At 43.8% G+C, this 16,339-nt stretch overlaps 1 protein-coding gene and 1 non-coding gene across 2 annotated transcripts in view; one reads left to right on the plus strand and one right to left on the minus strand.

The window, feature by feature from the left end:
* The window catches only part of Mob3b (MOB kinase activator 3B), a 190,050-nt gene that overhangs the window by 161,715 nt on the left and 11,996 nt on the right, over window positions 1-16,339 (plus strand). The gene's annotated exons all lie outside the window — the stretch shown is intronic.
* Window positions 5,787-5,858, minus strand: Trnaa-agc. Its single transcript has one exon. It is a non-coding gene; the product is annotated as a tRNA-Ala (tRNA).

Below are 16,339 nucleotides of genomic sequence, written 5' to 3' on the forward strand. Positions count from 1 at the left end.
CTGCCTTCATGACTAATTTGTTAATTCAGATGATGTGCATGTGTGGGGGTACATGAATTCATACAGGAAATAGAGACAGAGACAGAGACAGAGACAGAGAGAGCCTACAGGGTGACAACAGCCTGTTCACAGCAACCCAGGTCCCCAGAGGTGAGCCAGAGTGCCTGTCAGAGTTCATCTCCTAGGAGCTTTGACAGACTTATTCAAGTGTGTCTTTAAAAAATAGCACAGATTTTTGTCAACTAATTGCATTGAGGAGAATCAGCCACACATCTTTTCCAGACCTATTTATTCTCCCCTGTTGGTGTCCAAGGAGCTTTGGGTTCTTGTTTATGGTATGTGGTTAGTTTCTTTTGGGGGGCGGGAAGGTGTCACATTGTTTGGTTTTTAATTGAGTCAAGGGTGAGATGTGATCTAATTGACTTTACACTCTAAATTATTTTGTTAGAGTTAAAATTATGCAAACTGAAGAATTACCAACATATGATAGTCAATAATAAAACAGGATCTGAAACCGTACTCCAGAATCACTAATAAAAATATTCCCATTAAAGTAGAAGGAAATATAGCAAGAAGTGCAGTGGTTCTCTCGTTGTTATTTGTTTGGAAAGACTTGGGTGTGGTTTTGAGGCAGATTTTTGTTCCTGTTTTTGAGACAGGGTCTTGCTATGTACCCTAGGCTGGCTGCAAACTCAGGGTTTCCATGCCTCACCTGTCATGTACTGAAACTATCAGTGCAGGCCACCAGCTCAACAACTGTGGTTTTCTTTTAATGGATTACAGAAAATGCTGCATTTTTATACATAACTCCTCGGATTTTTCAGGCTTTCTATCACAAGCATGAATCATTTATCAAAAAAAAAAAAAAAAATCAAGCCTTATGCCATTAAGGCTTCACCACCAAAGACTGAAGCTTCACACAGCCTGTGCAAAACCAAGCACGGAGTTGGCTCTCCTTTCTGGCCACTAACACTAATTAAAACTAAATGAAAAGAAAAGGTTCAGATTCCTCCACTTGTTCTGAAAAGACCTCTGTTTTTTTTGCCCCCCCCCCTTCAAGTTTTAAAGAGGACAAAGGGGATTTGTTGAAAACAATTTCGTCTAAATTGTGGAATGGCCTCTACAAGGTTTATCAAATTTAAGCATGAGTGTATGTACATAATAGCTACAGAAAATTTTGCTGAAACTATTCTCTGTTCCTGTTAATTCTTATCCCTCTTGACTAGGATATTAACAAAACACAAAACCAGGAGTGACTAAGGTTGTTATCTCTACCCTGGTGTCATGTGTCATCACTTTTCCTGTTCTCACCTGCAGGAGCCATGCCTGGCCTGGTTCACAGTACCCATATCTCAGATTATTCCATGCTGTGTGTGGAGGGTGGTACTTTAATCATAACAGACTCTCAGTGTTTAACCTTTTGGCTTAAACTATAAAATAAAAACCTTCTTAAACACTAAAACATTCCTGTAACTATTTTTTGTTTTGCTTGTGATTTCTTCTGCTTCTCAGCTGCCAGTGGTCTTCCAGTTCTGTGGGCCTACTCAGTCCATGAGAGCAGTCTGGCAGTGTCTGGAATCCTGTGCCCTGCCGCTGCTGTTCTCTGGATGCAAATGGTTTAGCAACTGCTTCCGGCTTGGGCTAGGAAAGAGCACCTTCTACACCATCCAGTAAACATGTACCAACTGATTTGTATTGAAAAATCAAAGGTCCCTATGTTCTAGGAACTACCTAGAAGGTTTCCTCTCAGTTCTACTGTGACTTATTACAGCATCTCCCAAAGTATGTTTCCCAGAAGCTGCTAGATCTAAGGGATGTCAAGTGTTATTATGTTATTATGTCCATAGTATGCTATAGGAAACTATCTACAGAGCTAGTCGGCTTTCTTTACTGCAGTAATAGGCATGCTCGGTACAGAGCAATTTGTGGATATAAGGCTCAGTGAAGACCCTTTGGGAAATACTCTAATGTCTTATGTGATCTAACTTCTATTGAATGTTTGTTAATAAGCTTTTTAAACAAATGAACCAACAGCTGCGTGTCAGACACCAAGCTGAGCACAGTGTAATAATTAAACAAGGTATATCTTCTTTCTTTAAGACAATCACAGGGTTGGCTTGCTAGCTTCTTGATGTTTTCAGCTAGAGTCTCACTCTGTAGCTCAGGCTGACCTGCAACTCATGCTCCTTCTGCCTCTACCTCTTGAGTGCTAGGATTATGCATTTAATTTGCCCTGTGTTTCCTTTCTATTACTGTGATAAAATACTGGCCCAAAGCAACTTAGGAAGAAAAGGGCTTATTTCCATTTATCCTTCCTAGTAACTGTCCATCACTGGGGCAGGGACAGAATTCAAAACAGGAATCCAAAAGCAAGAACTGAAGCAGAGACCATGCAGGAATGCAACTCCCTGGCTCACTCCCCATTGCTCATGTTTAGTTAGCTTTTTGATACAGCCCAGGCCCTCCTGTTTAGGGATGCTACCACTCACAGTGGGCTGGGCCCTCCTATGTCAATTACAAATCAAGTTGATTCTTCATAAACATGGGTCACAGGCCAGTCTGATCTGAGCAATGTCTCAACTGAGACTGTCTCTTCCCAGGTGACTTTTGAATGTGCCAGGTTGACAAAAACTAACCAGGACAAGCTAGAAGCTCATGATTTTAAAGATCAATGCTCTCGAATTGCTTTAGGTGTCGTCACCAACGTAATAACCACCAGCCATTCATTGGTGACTTTAGCTAAAATTAAATGAAAGATTTAAAAATATATCCTTACTTATAGCACCTACATTTCAAGGCACCAGAGGTCACATGTGTCTAGTGGCTCTTGCCACTACTGTCACAACAATAAAACGGTCTCTCATGCGTCACTGACTCAGAGCTTCTTTTCTCAAGACTAACACAGCACACTGTTACAACCCTATCCCTACACAATGGCTTTCAGATGTTCCAGAACTGTTCCTGTGCTGCCTCAGTGAGCCTTTTCCATTTAGTTCCTTAAGTCTCTTGGTTTTTCCTAAGCCGTTTCTCTCTTAGTTTGTAGATAAAAGTCAAAACCGTGTGCTCAGCATTTCTCTCTGGGTCTTCCATCAAATCCCCCATGTCAGAGAAGTGCTCAAAATATCAGGAGTGCTATTGATTTCTGGGGTATCAAACAGTTATTGCTTTTTTTTTCTATGTTCTTTGGTGTTGGAAATTGCTGCAGATGTCAGTCACAGCAGGGATTAATTCATCATCTTCAACATTATATGAATATGGGATCAGCAGTGTGGCTCGATGCCCATGCACAAGCCTGCCAAATGCTGGCTGCTTTGTGTGATCTGCACTAGTTCAAATTTCCCAGCCAGATAAGACTAGATTCTTTGGCTCAAAAAGTGTCAAGTGAGTATCAGCTTGGGACTTGAATGAGGAAAGGTTTTACTTATGGAAATATAAGTCTGGATCATCACTCATCACTCGTCTGCCTCAATGTAATAAAACTATGAAGATAAGATTACAGAGAGTCCCTAACCTAGGGACTATCGTGGGTTCACTTATGAGATTTGAGGACCTCTTCCCATGAAGTAATAGTACACACAAAGGTCAGATATATAGTTAAACCATTGCATAGGATTGGAATATGGTACTAATCCATAGTAGCCCTCCACATTAGTGTGAACAGGTTCCCATTACATTGTGACTTTGAGTGTAGCTGGAAAAAATAAAATAAATGCATGCAGTTGGATTTGGATGAAGAGATGAGATGTGTGAATTACTCCAAAAGGATTTTCCCCACAGTCCTTGCGTGAGCTACATGCCTTTACCTGTGAGCTGTTGTACATACAAGTCCCTCAGTGTCCATGTCCTCCACATCCCATTCATTCTTCAGGTCTTGGTTTAATTGCACACTTCATTGCTCATCATCAGTGAATTATTGAACCCAGCTCACACTTATGCCCCATCACTTAAAGAGAGGAATTTGGGGGTGTATTTTTAAACTTCACAGATATTTAACAGTTTTTAAACTGGTGATGCCTGCCTTTGACCCCTGCCTTGTTTTTTCTTCTCCCACTGAACACTTTGCTTCAGAAATCCTCAAATCCTCGGTCAGCTCAATAAGAACTGTTATCTCACTACAGTCTCAGTGCATTTCCTTTGTGAGGAAGTGCTTCCTACTGGATCCGGCAGGCTTGCATATCTACCTGTGATGCACAAGAGGCAATGGATGTGATGAAAATTCACTGGTAATTCATGCTTATCAGTAGATCTTTAAAACATTGTGCTGAGTGAAAGAAACCAGACACCAAAAGTACATGAAGTTTGAGTCCATTTGCATCCAACTCTAGAACAGTCTAATGCAGAGCGTCAGGTCGCAGATCTGTGGTTGGCTGGGGCCAGGGGATTGACGGCAAAGACATAACAGAATGTTCAAGAATGATGGAAATGTTTTAATTGTGGCATGGTTACATGTTTACAGGGAACAAACATCTGTCAAAACTCATCACACTGTACATTTAAATAGAAGCATTCTACTGCAGATAAAATATGCCTGAATCAATTTTATTGTAAGAATAAACTTGGTAAACGTATGCAGCGTGTTTTTTTTAAAACTCCATTCTTCACAAGAACAATGTTTTGACAGGCCTCTGCTCAGAGATTTTGATGTCCTTGCCTCCTGGGTGGTTAGCAAGACTAACAGAAGAGTACAAACCTATCTCTAAGGGACAATTAGAAAACCTCCAGTTTGGGGTTCATTATAATAACAAAAATGGTTCATGTATTAGACAAAGACAAAAGGAACCCTCTGGCAATGAAGTTTCCAGTGTTGTTCAGCTTCAGGCTCTCATGTATATGTATATTTAGGAGCTAAAACAGATACCATGGGCTGGTCCTGTAGCTCCTGGCTGGAAAGGCCTCTGTGGGCAGTTTCAGAGGGTGCTAAACTCTAGTCAAGGCTCTCGTCATCTCAGCTCTCTGTCCACCCCAATGTATGCCATACATGAGAATTATGTCCCCCAAGGCCTGGGTCCCAAGTTCTCATTCACCACAGCTGTTCCATGTGTGCAAGCAGGTGTTTACAGGTGGGTTCTCCTGGAATTCTGGCAATAGTATCTGTAAATCTCTGTACTGACTATCACTGGGAACATCTCCAATTTATTAGGCCAGAACCTCCAGGAGCTGGCTCAGACATAGTAGAGCTCTCCCAGTGGCTTTCATGGAGCCTCAAGGGTGAGTACCAAGGAGACTGAGTAGGCTGATTCTCAGCTATTTCCTGCTTAAGAGCATCTGGGAGCTATAAAGGATAGGCGCATGGGGCTACGCTTAAAAATTCTGATGCAGTGGGCCAGAGATTGGGCTCAAGATACTGCCTTCCTGGGTGCTTTTTGGTTTTGCTTTTGAGGCAGGATCTCATGTAGCTTGTGTCACTGGCTTCAGGTTCCCTAGATAGCTGAGGATCATCTTGTGTGTAAGTGCAGGGGAGGGGGGTGTGCACAATGTGTGCAGGTGCACTTGTGTGTGAATGTCGAGAATCTTCCCCTATTGTTATCTTGTTTTTTGAGGCAGGTTCTTTCACTAAACCAGGAGCCTGCCATTTTGTCTAGACAGACTGACCAGTAAGCCACCAGGCCTGCCTGTCTCCTGTTAGCCCTCACTACCGTGATCAGCTTATATTATGCTTATATATCAAGTACTCGGCCCACTGAAACATCTCCCTTAGCACCACTGTGAAAGGTCATGAATTTCTCATCCTCCTTCCTCCCCCTCCCAAGCTGGGATTACAGGCTTGTGCTCCCAAGCCCAAGTTATATCATGCTGGGAATTGAACCCAGGACCTCATGCATGCTAGGCAAGCACTCTACCAACTGAGCTACATTGCTAGTCATGATTCTATATTTTCAGTAGCTCCAAGTGTTAGACCCCCCCCCCCCCACGGAAAACTCAGGTATCCGGGGTCCTACGCCAATCACCAGGCGGATTCGAGAGCTTGATGCAAACTGCACAAGGCTTTATTGTAATTTAACGAGCTAACCCCATGTTAGCTCGGATCTTTCACCCACCCGCCATGGCGGATGGCTCGCAAAAGACGGCTCTTAGGGCCTCCCAAGAGATCTTATAGGACAGAGTAAGGGGAGTGTCTAGGGGTACGCACAGGCTCTTGATTGGTGTGCCTCCAGGCTTGGAGGACTTGCCCTGTATTGATTGATCAACTGGTTGTTATGGCCCATAGGCCCTCCCAGGGTGGTTGCTATGCTTTGTGCGTCATTGCTGTGCGCTTGTCCGTAAAGCACATCCAGAGTCATAAAGCATAGCGCCACCAGCTAACTTCTGATTGGTTCCTTGTCACGAGACAGGCATCTGACCTCTAAGTGACCAAGGCAAGTTTATGGCAAGCACGTGTTCGGCGTTATGGCTGCCGAAAGGGGAGCAGGTCCCTTCACAAGGTCCTTTTAATGAAGGCAGTACCTGACCTGAATCTCACTACAGAACTAACAGAAGCTATTCCCACATTTAGTAAAACTGAGGTCAGCAAGATATGTGAGGCTGAAGAGGGCCTCTTCACTTTTTAAAGGGGTAGAGGGATCTTGTCCCATCTCTCTTGTTTTCAAACTTAGATTTACTTTTCTTTTCCATCTCTTCCTTCAGAATCAACCCTATACCCAATACCTTGCCTAGGCCCTACTGGTGTTTCTGTCACCTTCTGCGGACAGTAGTTATCATCACACCCTAATAGTTCATCCTCAGGCCTCGAAGCTTCTGGGACCTCACCTACTTAGACCTCACTCTTTCATACAAGTCTTGGCAGTAATAGAACACCCAGGGCCAGACTTCATCCTCAGCATAAACCTTCCTACTGTACGAACACATGAATGATCTTTCCTAATCTTCTGGCAAAATAATAGGACAGGAGGGAATATATAAGAGCTGAAAAATAGGTTGAACAGCCATTCTCTAGACTTATTACAACATTGTTATCACAACTATAGTGACCTGCATTGGGCCCCATTAACAATCAGTCAAGGAAAGGTTCCCTGGGTCTTACCTTTAACCCCTGAACTATTAACTACTGATAGATTCTGAGAGAGGGGAAATCACTGTTTTAGTTGTGTACCCACCAGGCTCCAAGGGATAGCTCCAAACCCATGATCACACAGATGGCCCTGGTTATTCTCAGTGGGTCACAAACAAAAATAATAATACATGAACATAAGAGAGAGATTTGATGGGAGGTGGTAAAAGTGGTCTGATGCGTTATATACACATCTGAAACTGTAAAAATAATTAAAATATTTTTTAAATGGCAGAATGTCTTAGTTAATCTTCTATTGCTGTGATAAAACACCATGACCAAGACAACTTATAAATGAAAGTGTTTAATTTGACTTACAGTTTCAGAGGTTAGAGTTGGGTGGAGCAAAGGAACAGCTAAGAACTCACATCTGATCCACAACTATGAGACAAAGAAGGAGGCATGGAATGAGTCTGTATGACCCTCAAAGCCCAGCCCCAGTGACACACTTCCTCCAAAAAGGCCACACCTCCTAATGCTTCCCAAATAGTCCCACCAACTGGGGACCAAGTACTGAAACATAAAAGCTTATAGGGACCATTCTCATTCAAGCTATAGAACAAAGTCAGGATGAGGCAAACTGTGGTCCTTAGCTCACAAGTTCTATGGCTACACTATGTGAAGCCTGAGTCCAGTTTAGAGCCCTACCTCCTCTTCTGTTAGAGTTGCCACCTCCTTTTTAGTATTTAATGATCTCTGTGTAGACGCATGTCAGGAGAAATGGTTTCTTTTGCTAAAATAATTTCTAAATCGCATAGACTGGGGAAGGCAGGTCTAGATTCCCTCTGGTTCTGGCACCACAATGACACAGGTTGTTATTTATTACCTTTCTATATACTCTGTTTCCCACTAGGGGCTTCATTATGGACACAGAGGCCTGTTGTTTTCAAACCAAAGGAAACTGAGACTACAACATTTTATGTCAATGCTCCAGAATTTTAGATAGCAGCAACTCATGAAGGTAGCCATTCTAATTGTAAATCTCAGACTTAACTGCCTCCTCAGACAGTTTGCTTAGGAGCCATCCATTTGCACATTTACTCTAAAGAGCCTGTGGTTGACAAAACAAGTTCTGTCCTGTTACAACTTGACATACCTGGCATCTATACTTACAATGTTGGTTTTAGAGTTTTCTCTTATCTTGAAAATACATCACTTCTAAGAAAATGATCAAATGTCAGTGTGTGTGTGTGTGTGTGTGTGTGTGTGTGTGTGTGTGTGCGTTAAAGGTTTGCAATGACTGATATACAGGGTTTAGATGAAGCAGCCATGACAATGGCTGTTTGATTGAGTTGGCATCTACTGCACACCACACTGTTTCATAGTAGAGCTCCGTTGCTGATCTGCAGTGCCTGTATTGCTGCAGATGACAGAGGACAAGGAGCATGTTGTTCCTTTGTCATCAGCTTCACTTAAGAAGCCCAGTGTCATTGCTGATTGACACGTAGAGAGTTGGCCCCATCTCTGCCAGGCCCAGGCCAAAAGCAGCTGCTCTTGCTGTGGATACTTCAGACAGTAGAGCTTTCAGGAGCCCCGTGCGCCACTTCTGCCCCAAGGAGCCAGTAGAAATTACCAGACAACTCAAAGCACATGCTGAGGAACTTATCTTATTAATCTTTGGAAAACATTAGCAAATAGGATTAGAGAGAGATGTTTGACCATACCTACACTTGGCTTTAATTTTACAGCCTCAAGATTGAAGAGAAAAACTTTGCCCAAGGTTGGCACACCTGCCTGTGTCTCTGTTTTATTTTAGCCTGGGGCTTGTGCTGTGGCTTTGACTTTCTTTGGTATGACTCCTTTCTTCCGGGTTGCTCCAGCCTTTGCACAGGCACAGCAGATAATGCTTAGTAGATGCCCAGGGCTGCAGATACTTTCTTTTGGTGACACCGATGGGAGATACTAGAGTTATAACAGGCTCTCAGGCATAATTATTTTGGTTTCTTTGCTGCTGCAAAAGTGCTTGGTGTATTGCATTTTAAATGTCAGAATTCTTGAAAATATTCCTAAAACTGACAACAATAATGGAGGTTACTGAATTGGTGGAACATGAGTATTTTCTTGGAAATGTGCATATACATAAACACACATCTATCCGTGCATACATGCTCACCTTTTAGCAACAAAGCTTCAAATCCTTCTCTGGAGGTTGTTGTTGTTTTGTTTTGCTAATAAAATTTTATATAAAAGATCTCTTTTGAAAACTCTAGAATTTTTTCAAAATTAATATGGTTTTTAATTGTTTTTTGATAAAATATACATCAGATAACATTTAGCATCTTAACTATTTTATGGTTCAGTATAATTAATTGAACTAGTTGCTCACACCCATTGTTGTACAACCATCATTATACCTTGTTTTAAAATCAATAGATTTCTCTCCCTCTCTCTCTCTCTCTCTCTCTCTCTCTCTCTCTCTCTCTCTGTGTGTGTGTGTGTGTGTGTGTGTGTGTGTGTGTGTGATATGTATATCCATCTGGGTGTGTGTGTGTGTGTGTGTGTGTGTGTGTGTGTGTGTTATGTATATCCATCTGGGTGTGTGTGTGTGTGTGTAAGCTACACATTAATATTGGGTGTCTTCCTTATCTCTTTCATCTTTTGTAATCATCTTATGCATATGACTATTTTGCTGCATGTGTGACTGTGCACCATCCATGTGTCTGGTGCCTGCAGAGGACAGAAATGAACATCAAATTCCCTGGATTTGGAGTTATAGATGGTTGTGAGTTTCCATGTAGATCCTGGAACTAAAAGAGCAGCCTGTGCTGTCAACACTGAGCCATGTCTCCAGTCCGGCCTTAGTCCTGTCACCTTTGTTTTTGAGACAGGAATTTTCTTTTCTTTTCTTTTCTTTTTTTTTTAAAGATGTATTTATTTATTTAGTATACAGTGTTCTGCCTGCATGTATGCCTGCAGGCCAGAAGAGGGCACCAGATCTCATTACAGATGGTTGTGAGCCACCATGTGGTTGCTGGGAATTGAACTCAGGACCTCTGGAAGAGCAGCCAGTGCTCTTAACCTCTGAGCCATCTCTGCAGCCCGAGACAGGAGTTTTCATTGAACCTGGAGCCCATTATTCAGCTGGACTGGCTGGCCCAATGAGCTACATGGATTATACTGGTCCATTCCCATCCCTTCCAAAAGTTACCACAGTGCACTACCATACCCACATTTTTACCTGGATGCTGGGGGTGTGAACTCAGGTCTTCATGCTTTCCCAGTGGGCACTGCACTGACCGAACTCTCTTCCTGACCCCTCAGCCTCCAAGATTGTACACTCTTACAACCCCAGCACTTAGGAGACAGAGGTGGAAAGATTAAATATTCAAAGTCAACCTGGCCCACATAGAAAGACTCATGCCTTAAAAAACAAAAACAGAAGATTGATGGTGTATATTCTTAGTGCTGTTTTTTGGGGATGAAGAAATGTGTGGGGGAAATGAAAAGAGGAATGAATGTCTTTTCTTCTCTCCTGGACTGAAGCATTTGGTGCTGCCATCTTTCTCTCTTGTGGGGAGTAAAACAGCAATTTCAGTGCCATGTACTGCTCTTTATCATTAACTACTCGTTCGAGACAGGGTTTCTCTGTGGCTTTGGAGGCTGACCTGGATCTAGCTCTTGTAGACCAGTCTAGTCACGAACCCACAGAGATCCACCTGCCTCTGCCTCTGTCTCCCGAGTGCTGGCTGGGATTAAAGGCATGCGCCACCACCACCCGGCCATTAACTAGTCTTCTAGCCTTGTAATATCGCATAATTGAAAACAAACAAAGCCACAAGTAAAAATCATTTAACACTTTGAAACACATTTTCTTTATGAAAAAATCATCTCACTTTCATAGTTCATTAATGATGAGTCTAAGAATAGGGCCCGTCCCACACTTTCAGAGAATAGGGCCTGCTTTTGGAGCCATGGATGCCTGCATGCCACCAACACGTGTCTAGGTCATTCCATTCCTGCAGGGATGTGTGTTCCTACAGGGATGACTTTACTGCTCTCTGCAGACAAGAGAACTATTTGGATATCTATTGCCAGACTAATTTTAAAAAGACAAGTTGGGTACCTGCTTATAATCCTATGGATTTTAAAACCCCAAAGTCTCCCTGGGGATAGTGGTGACATGGTACAGGGTCTGGACAGTGACCTTCTTCTGGAATGGTCTACATGATGAAATGCTGTGATTTTGTGGGCCACGTAGCCTCTATCTCCACTCCACTCTGCTAGTGATACAGCCTCAGACCACACAGATACCTGGGTATATTTGGATTCCATGAAACCTGATGTTAAAATGGATGTTAAAATGTGAATTCCAAGGGCTAGAGGGATGACTCAGCTGTTGACAGCACCCACCTGGCAACTCATAACTGCCTAACTCCAGTTCCAGGGGATCCAGGACACTCTTCTGGGCTCTATGGACACTGCATACATACAGTGTCTTATGAGAATGTAGGCAAACCAGTCATACACCTAAAAAATAAGTCTTTTAAAAATTTGAATTCCATGTAATAATTACATTGTGAAATAGTCCATTTTTTTTTTCACTGTTTGAAATACTAAACACATTCTTACATTATAGACCATATGAAAGCAGGCATGGACTGGATTTGGGCCACACATTACATATTTCTGGTCCCTAATATAGAGGAAAAACAGCTTTCCAAGGCTTGTCCACAAGATCAGGATGATCCAGGTTTAAATTCTTGCTCTGCCAAGTCCTAACCATGTAACCTCAGACAAGTCACTGATATCTCCAAGCTCAGCCTCTCTATAAAATAGCTCAGCAACTGCCCACAGAAGGGAGAGTCAGTGCCCAAATGATGATTTGCTCCAAAGGTTCCAGGACAGAGACTGCTCAGTGGTTAAAGCACTTGCTGTTGAAGTGTAAAGACTGCAGTTCAGATCCAGTGCCCACATAAAGACGGGGTGGGCATGGCAACCAGCTGTAATCCTAGTACACAGGAGGCAGAGGTGGAAACGGGGTCTCCAGAGCTGGCTGCCTATCCACCCTAGCCAAGATGGCAGGCTCTGGCTTCAGCAAGAGATCCTGCTTCAATCTATAATGTGGAGAATGAATGAAGAAACCCCAGGCATGCACACACATGCAAAACATGCATACATGCATGCCAACATACCACAAATGCAAACACATGCAAAAGGTCCCTTGTGGAAGCTTGAAGCATTGCATTGCTACTAGTCAGACCAGCACACAGAGTCCCTAACGTGAAGTGATTCAACTTAGAATTTTTGTGACTTTATGTTAGAAACCATACTCTGTATTTTAAGTTTTGGTCTTCATCCAGGCTAGTGATATGATATGATATGATATTCTCTTTTGATGCTAGGCAGAGGGAGCCTCATCTCTGCATGAATGTGTATGTGCTTGCACACACATGAGCAACAGTGCATAAATCACATCCTCTTTAATGTGTTGTTCTGAAGTTATTTGCACCTTGTTTACCGATTAGGAAAGGCTTATTGGGAAATAATCCCACTACAAATTGAGAAGTAGCTGAAGACAATATTTTATTAAAATGAAAGTTTTCACTTTGTTTTGGGTCTCTTTTCTCAGTCCAAACAACACTGTACCTGCCACAGGCATGGGCCTGCTAACAAACTACAAACTTCCCAAATTGCAAGCTCACCAAGAAAGAGGCCCCTCCCCCACATTCATCAGGCACACAATACAGGTCTTATTACATGATAGCAGGCTCTGTCCAGTGATGCATTCAAGGAGGCTGACTGGCTTCTCTGAGACTCTTTGTTTTTCCAAGACAGGTAAACTCTTCCTTCAGGCACCTAAGCCCTGAAAGTTAAGAACACTTCCAAAATGACTGATCAGGGCTTCTTGACATTCGTTAAAGTTGATCCCATTGGTGAAAACCCTATTGCCTGCAGCCACTTCCCAGAGAGTGGAATTCTGCTTCCAGCCAGTGTCTTTCTGGTTGCTGTGGAGGGCCAATGACAGACGGAAAAAAGAGAATGCATCATGATACCCATGTCTGGCTTCTGGGAGCCGGGAGGCCCCATAAGTAAGATTGGGCAATGCAGAAATCTGTTTCACCCTCAAAATACGGGGTGGGGGTTTTGAGCATCTGCAGGAGCGAATCCAGCTGTGGGGGTGAATGCAGGGCATGGGGGGAGGAAGCTAGATTTGTGACAGACACCAGAATATTGTATTCATTTTTCCTGGGGAGAAGAAAACAAATGTCCAGTCACCCCAGAAGGGAGCCAATGACAGGCTGAAGTTCTTTTTCACCGACGTGCAGCTTGAGTTTATTGAACTTTCTTACAGAGAACAGGTAAGGGGTCACTTACAGCAGCATCAGTGACAGCCAAACAGCTGAATCACTCCAAAGTACCACACCATCATTGATGGCAACTTTATGGAAACTACTGTGGAACCCTGCTTTTAATTAGAAGTGCTGTTTAGGTATAGGTTAGCATCTCCAAACAACTCTTGTAGGTGGGAGAGGGAGTAAGAGCTAGGATCCCAGGCAAGGGTCTCCTCACCTGGGTCAGTAGCTCCATTACTGCCACGGAGACCTTGCTTCCACTGTGTTGTTCTGTTCTAGTTGCCATGGCTTCGGGACAGAGTCCAAGATGGCATCTTGTTAGGACTAAACACCAGACAACGCAGACCTCTAGGGAACAGTGAAGACACTGGCAAACAGCAATGGGAATGGGAGGGCACCATAAAAGGCACAGTGGGTGACTTCTGTGCTCGGTTGGGTCAGAGTAAAGATTGTGTCTAGTCACTGTCCTGTCCTGGTCAAGGAATAGTAATGTCTCAGCAAGGGGAGGGAGCCGGGAAAGAGCAAGTGGGTGAATCTGCAGAGAAAGTCACACTGCTAGAAAGAATGCTGCTGCAAAACAGGGTGCTTCGGAGGCCTTGGGGGGGGTGGTCTTGAGAACCAAGCAAATGATACCAGTGTGTCAGTTACTTGTCTTATTGCTGCGACAAAATACCTAACAAAAGTGATGTAAGGAAGGAAGAGTTCAAGGGTGCGGTTGAGGGAGTCTAGGGAAGCTGGGCACATTGCAGTCACCCTCAGTCAGGAAGCAGACAGTGAGGAACTCTCCTGCTCCATCGGCTTTCTCCTTTTAATGCAGTCCAAGCCCCCGGCTGGCCACAGTTCAGGGGGTTCTCCCACTGAGTTAACCTAACCTAGATACTCCCTGAAGGCATCCCAGAGGCTAACCTAATCTGGATAATCCTGACCTCATGTAGGTAATCTTCCACAGGCATGACGCTCAAGGGCCTCTCTTCTCTTGCTGGATTCTGAGACCTGCTTCATTGGTGTAGCAGTCATCATACCCTGGAACCCGTGCTCTCCTGGCAGGAGGCACCCAGCCATTTTCTCGTAACCCCATAGTTCAGGGAAAGAACTTCAAAATTCTGCAGCTCTTCCTTTCTGTGAATCAGTGTAAACCGAGCGCTGACTGTGTTTATATAAAGCAACTTCTTTTGAATGTGTGTAGTGCTTGGAAAAAGAAAAGCAGTTTGATTCTTGTATCTATTATGAGTACCTCCTCTTGCTGGGTGGGTGGGTGGTGGGAGTGTGTTTGTCTATCCATACTTGCGTATGGATGGATTTGAAGGCTGTATGTGTCTGTGCTCACACCCACCTTTGCATAGAGGAAGCACCCTCTATGTCAGTAATTTGGGTGGCTAGGAACAGAAGTAATTAAATAAATATTGTCCTTTCTGGTCAGGGAGCTCTGGCCTGCTACATGGCTATTTTTTACTTTGTTTGGCGTATTCACCACCACCTCCCTACACAGCACCAGAAGGAACATTTTTAATTCTGAGGCACTGGCTGCATCTCATCTATTCTTGTGTTGTTTTTTTTTGTTTTGTTTTGTTTTTTTTAAATTTTTGTAGTCTCAGTGTTCTCCTACATTATTCAGCCATCTAAGTCTTCAGGATGGTCCTCGGGAAGGGGTACAGCCCTGGACTTGGGCCTCCCGGGAGTGGCCTCACCCTGTGGCGAGTGCAGATGTAGTGTGGCCACTGACTCAGGCTCCACTGAAGGTACAAGCTAATTGAATGGTGATGCAGAAGGCATGGTGCTTGGGGATGGAGCTGATGGACCCACCAGAAACTCAGAAGTTTCAGACTTGCTGTCCTGATGACTACATGTGTGACAGTGCCAAAATGTGGACCCTTCTGCAGAGCAAGATGAAGACTACACACTGTGACATCCTGGGTGATGCTGTACCGTACAGACAGTGTAGGGAGAGATAGGTGTGCCTGGTGGGGACACAAAATACTTACTGCCTAGTCACGTTCTTTTATCATCACCCCTTCTTTCTTGCACTGTTTATTCATCACTCATCACTGTCTACAAAATGACATGTGTGTGTTGATGTACATATGTTAGAGTGACTGGTGTCAGCTTCCTACTAGAGAGCGTTTGTTTTTCCCCCTCTGAGTTCTTGTTCAATGGGCACAGGTGCATTATAAAAATAGTTGTCTGCAAAATACCAGGCCCCATAATCTGGTATTTCCTGCTGGTCAGTTTGACTACAATTGAACAGAAGCTTCCCGCCAGAAAATCTGCCTGCTTGAGGACCAGAGGGAAGATCTCTGATCTCCAAGGAGGAAATGAGTTAAAGATTCACCCTGGTGGCTTGCAGACTTCCCATCCTTCAGCCTTCACTCCATATTATGAAAACAGCAGGTACACCTTACCTGGCATGGTGGAGAAGCAAGTCCCATGGACTCACCCATCTGTGCATAGAAGTGAGGTGGGAAAAGCTTAACTTCTGCAATTTCCAAGGGCCAATGTTATTCCCCCTGGTCCACACAGCTACTTGGATTCTGGACGTGAGAAGAGAAATCCTCACTGCAGGAAATGGAAACTAGCCTCATTTGGACAGCTGTGGTCTCACCACCAAGCCTCTGTCTGCCTCCAGGCTGGGTGGGAGCTGCCTCTCTGCTCCTGCATCTTTAGGAGCCCCACGTTTTTGCAGGGAGCTGGCTGGGGGATGGTTTAGGGCGGTTTATGTTTTGCTTGTTTACTTAACTTCTCTTGTTCCTTTCTCTGCCTGTGTTACTCTAGCTAGCAGCTGATGTTTGACCCTTTCCCTTTACCTCCACCCACCTGACGGAGAATCAGCCTCCAAGCAGCATGGTTAGCATCCCCGAGACCCTTTCTCCCTGGGATATTCTTCCCTTTCTTGAGAATTGCTCTGTCTCCCAGCTAGGTGGCTTAGAAGCTTCAAAGACACTAAGCAGGCCTTGGAAGGATGAACTGGAGTGTTCTGGGCATCTCAGTGCTGAAGGGACAA

This window comes from Cricetulus griseus, chromosome 2 (assembly GCF_003668045.3).
Source record: "Cricetulus griseus strain 17A/GY chromosome 2, alternate assembly CriGri-PICRH-1.0, whole genome shotgun sequence".
NCBI classification, from domain to species: domain Eukaryota; kingdom Metazoa; phylum Chordata; class Mammalia; order Rodentia; family Cricetidae; genus Cricetulus; species Cricetulus griseus.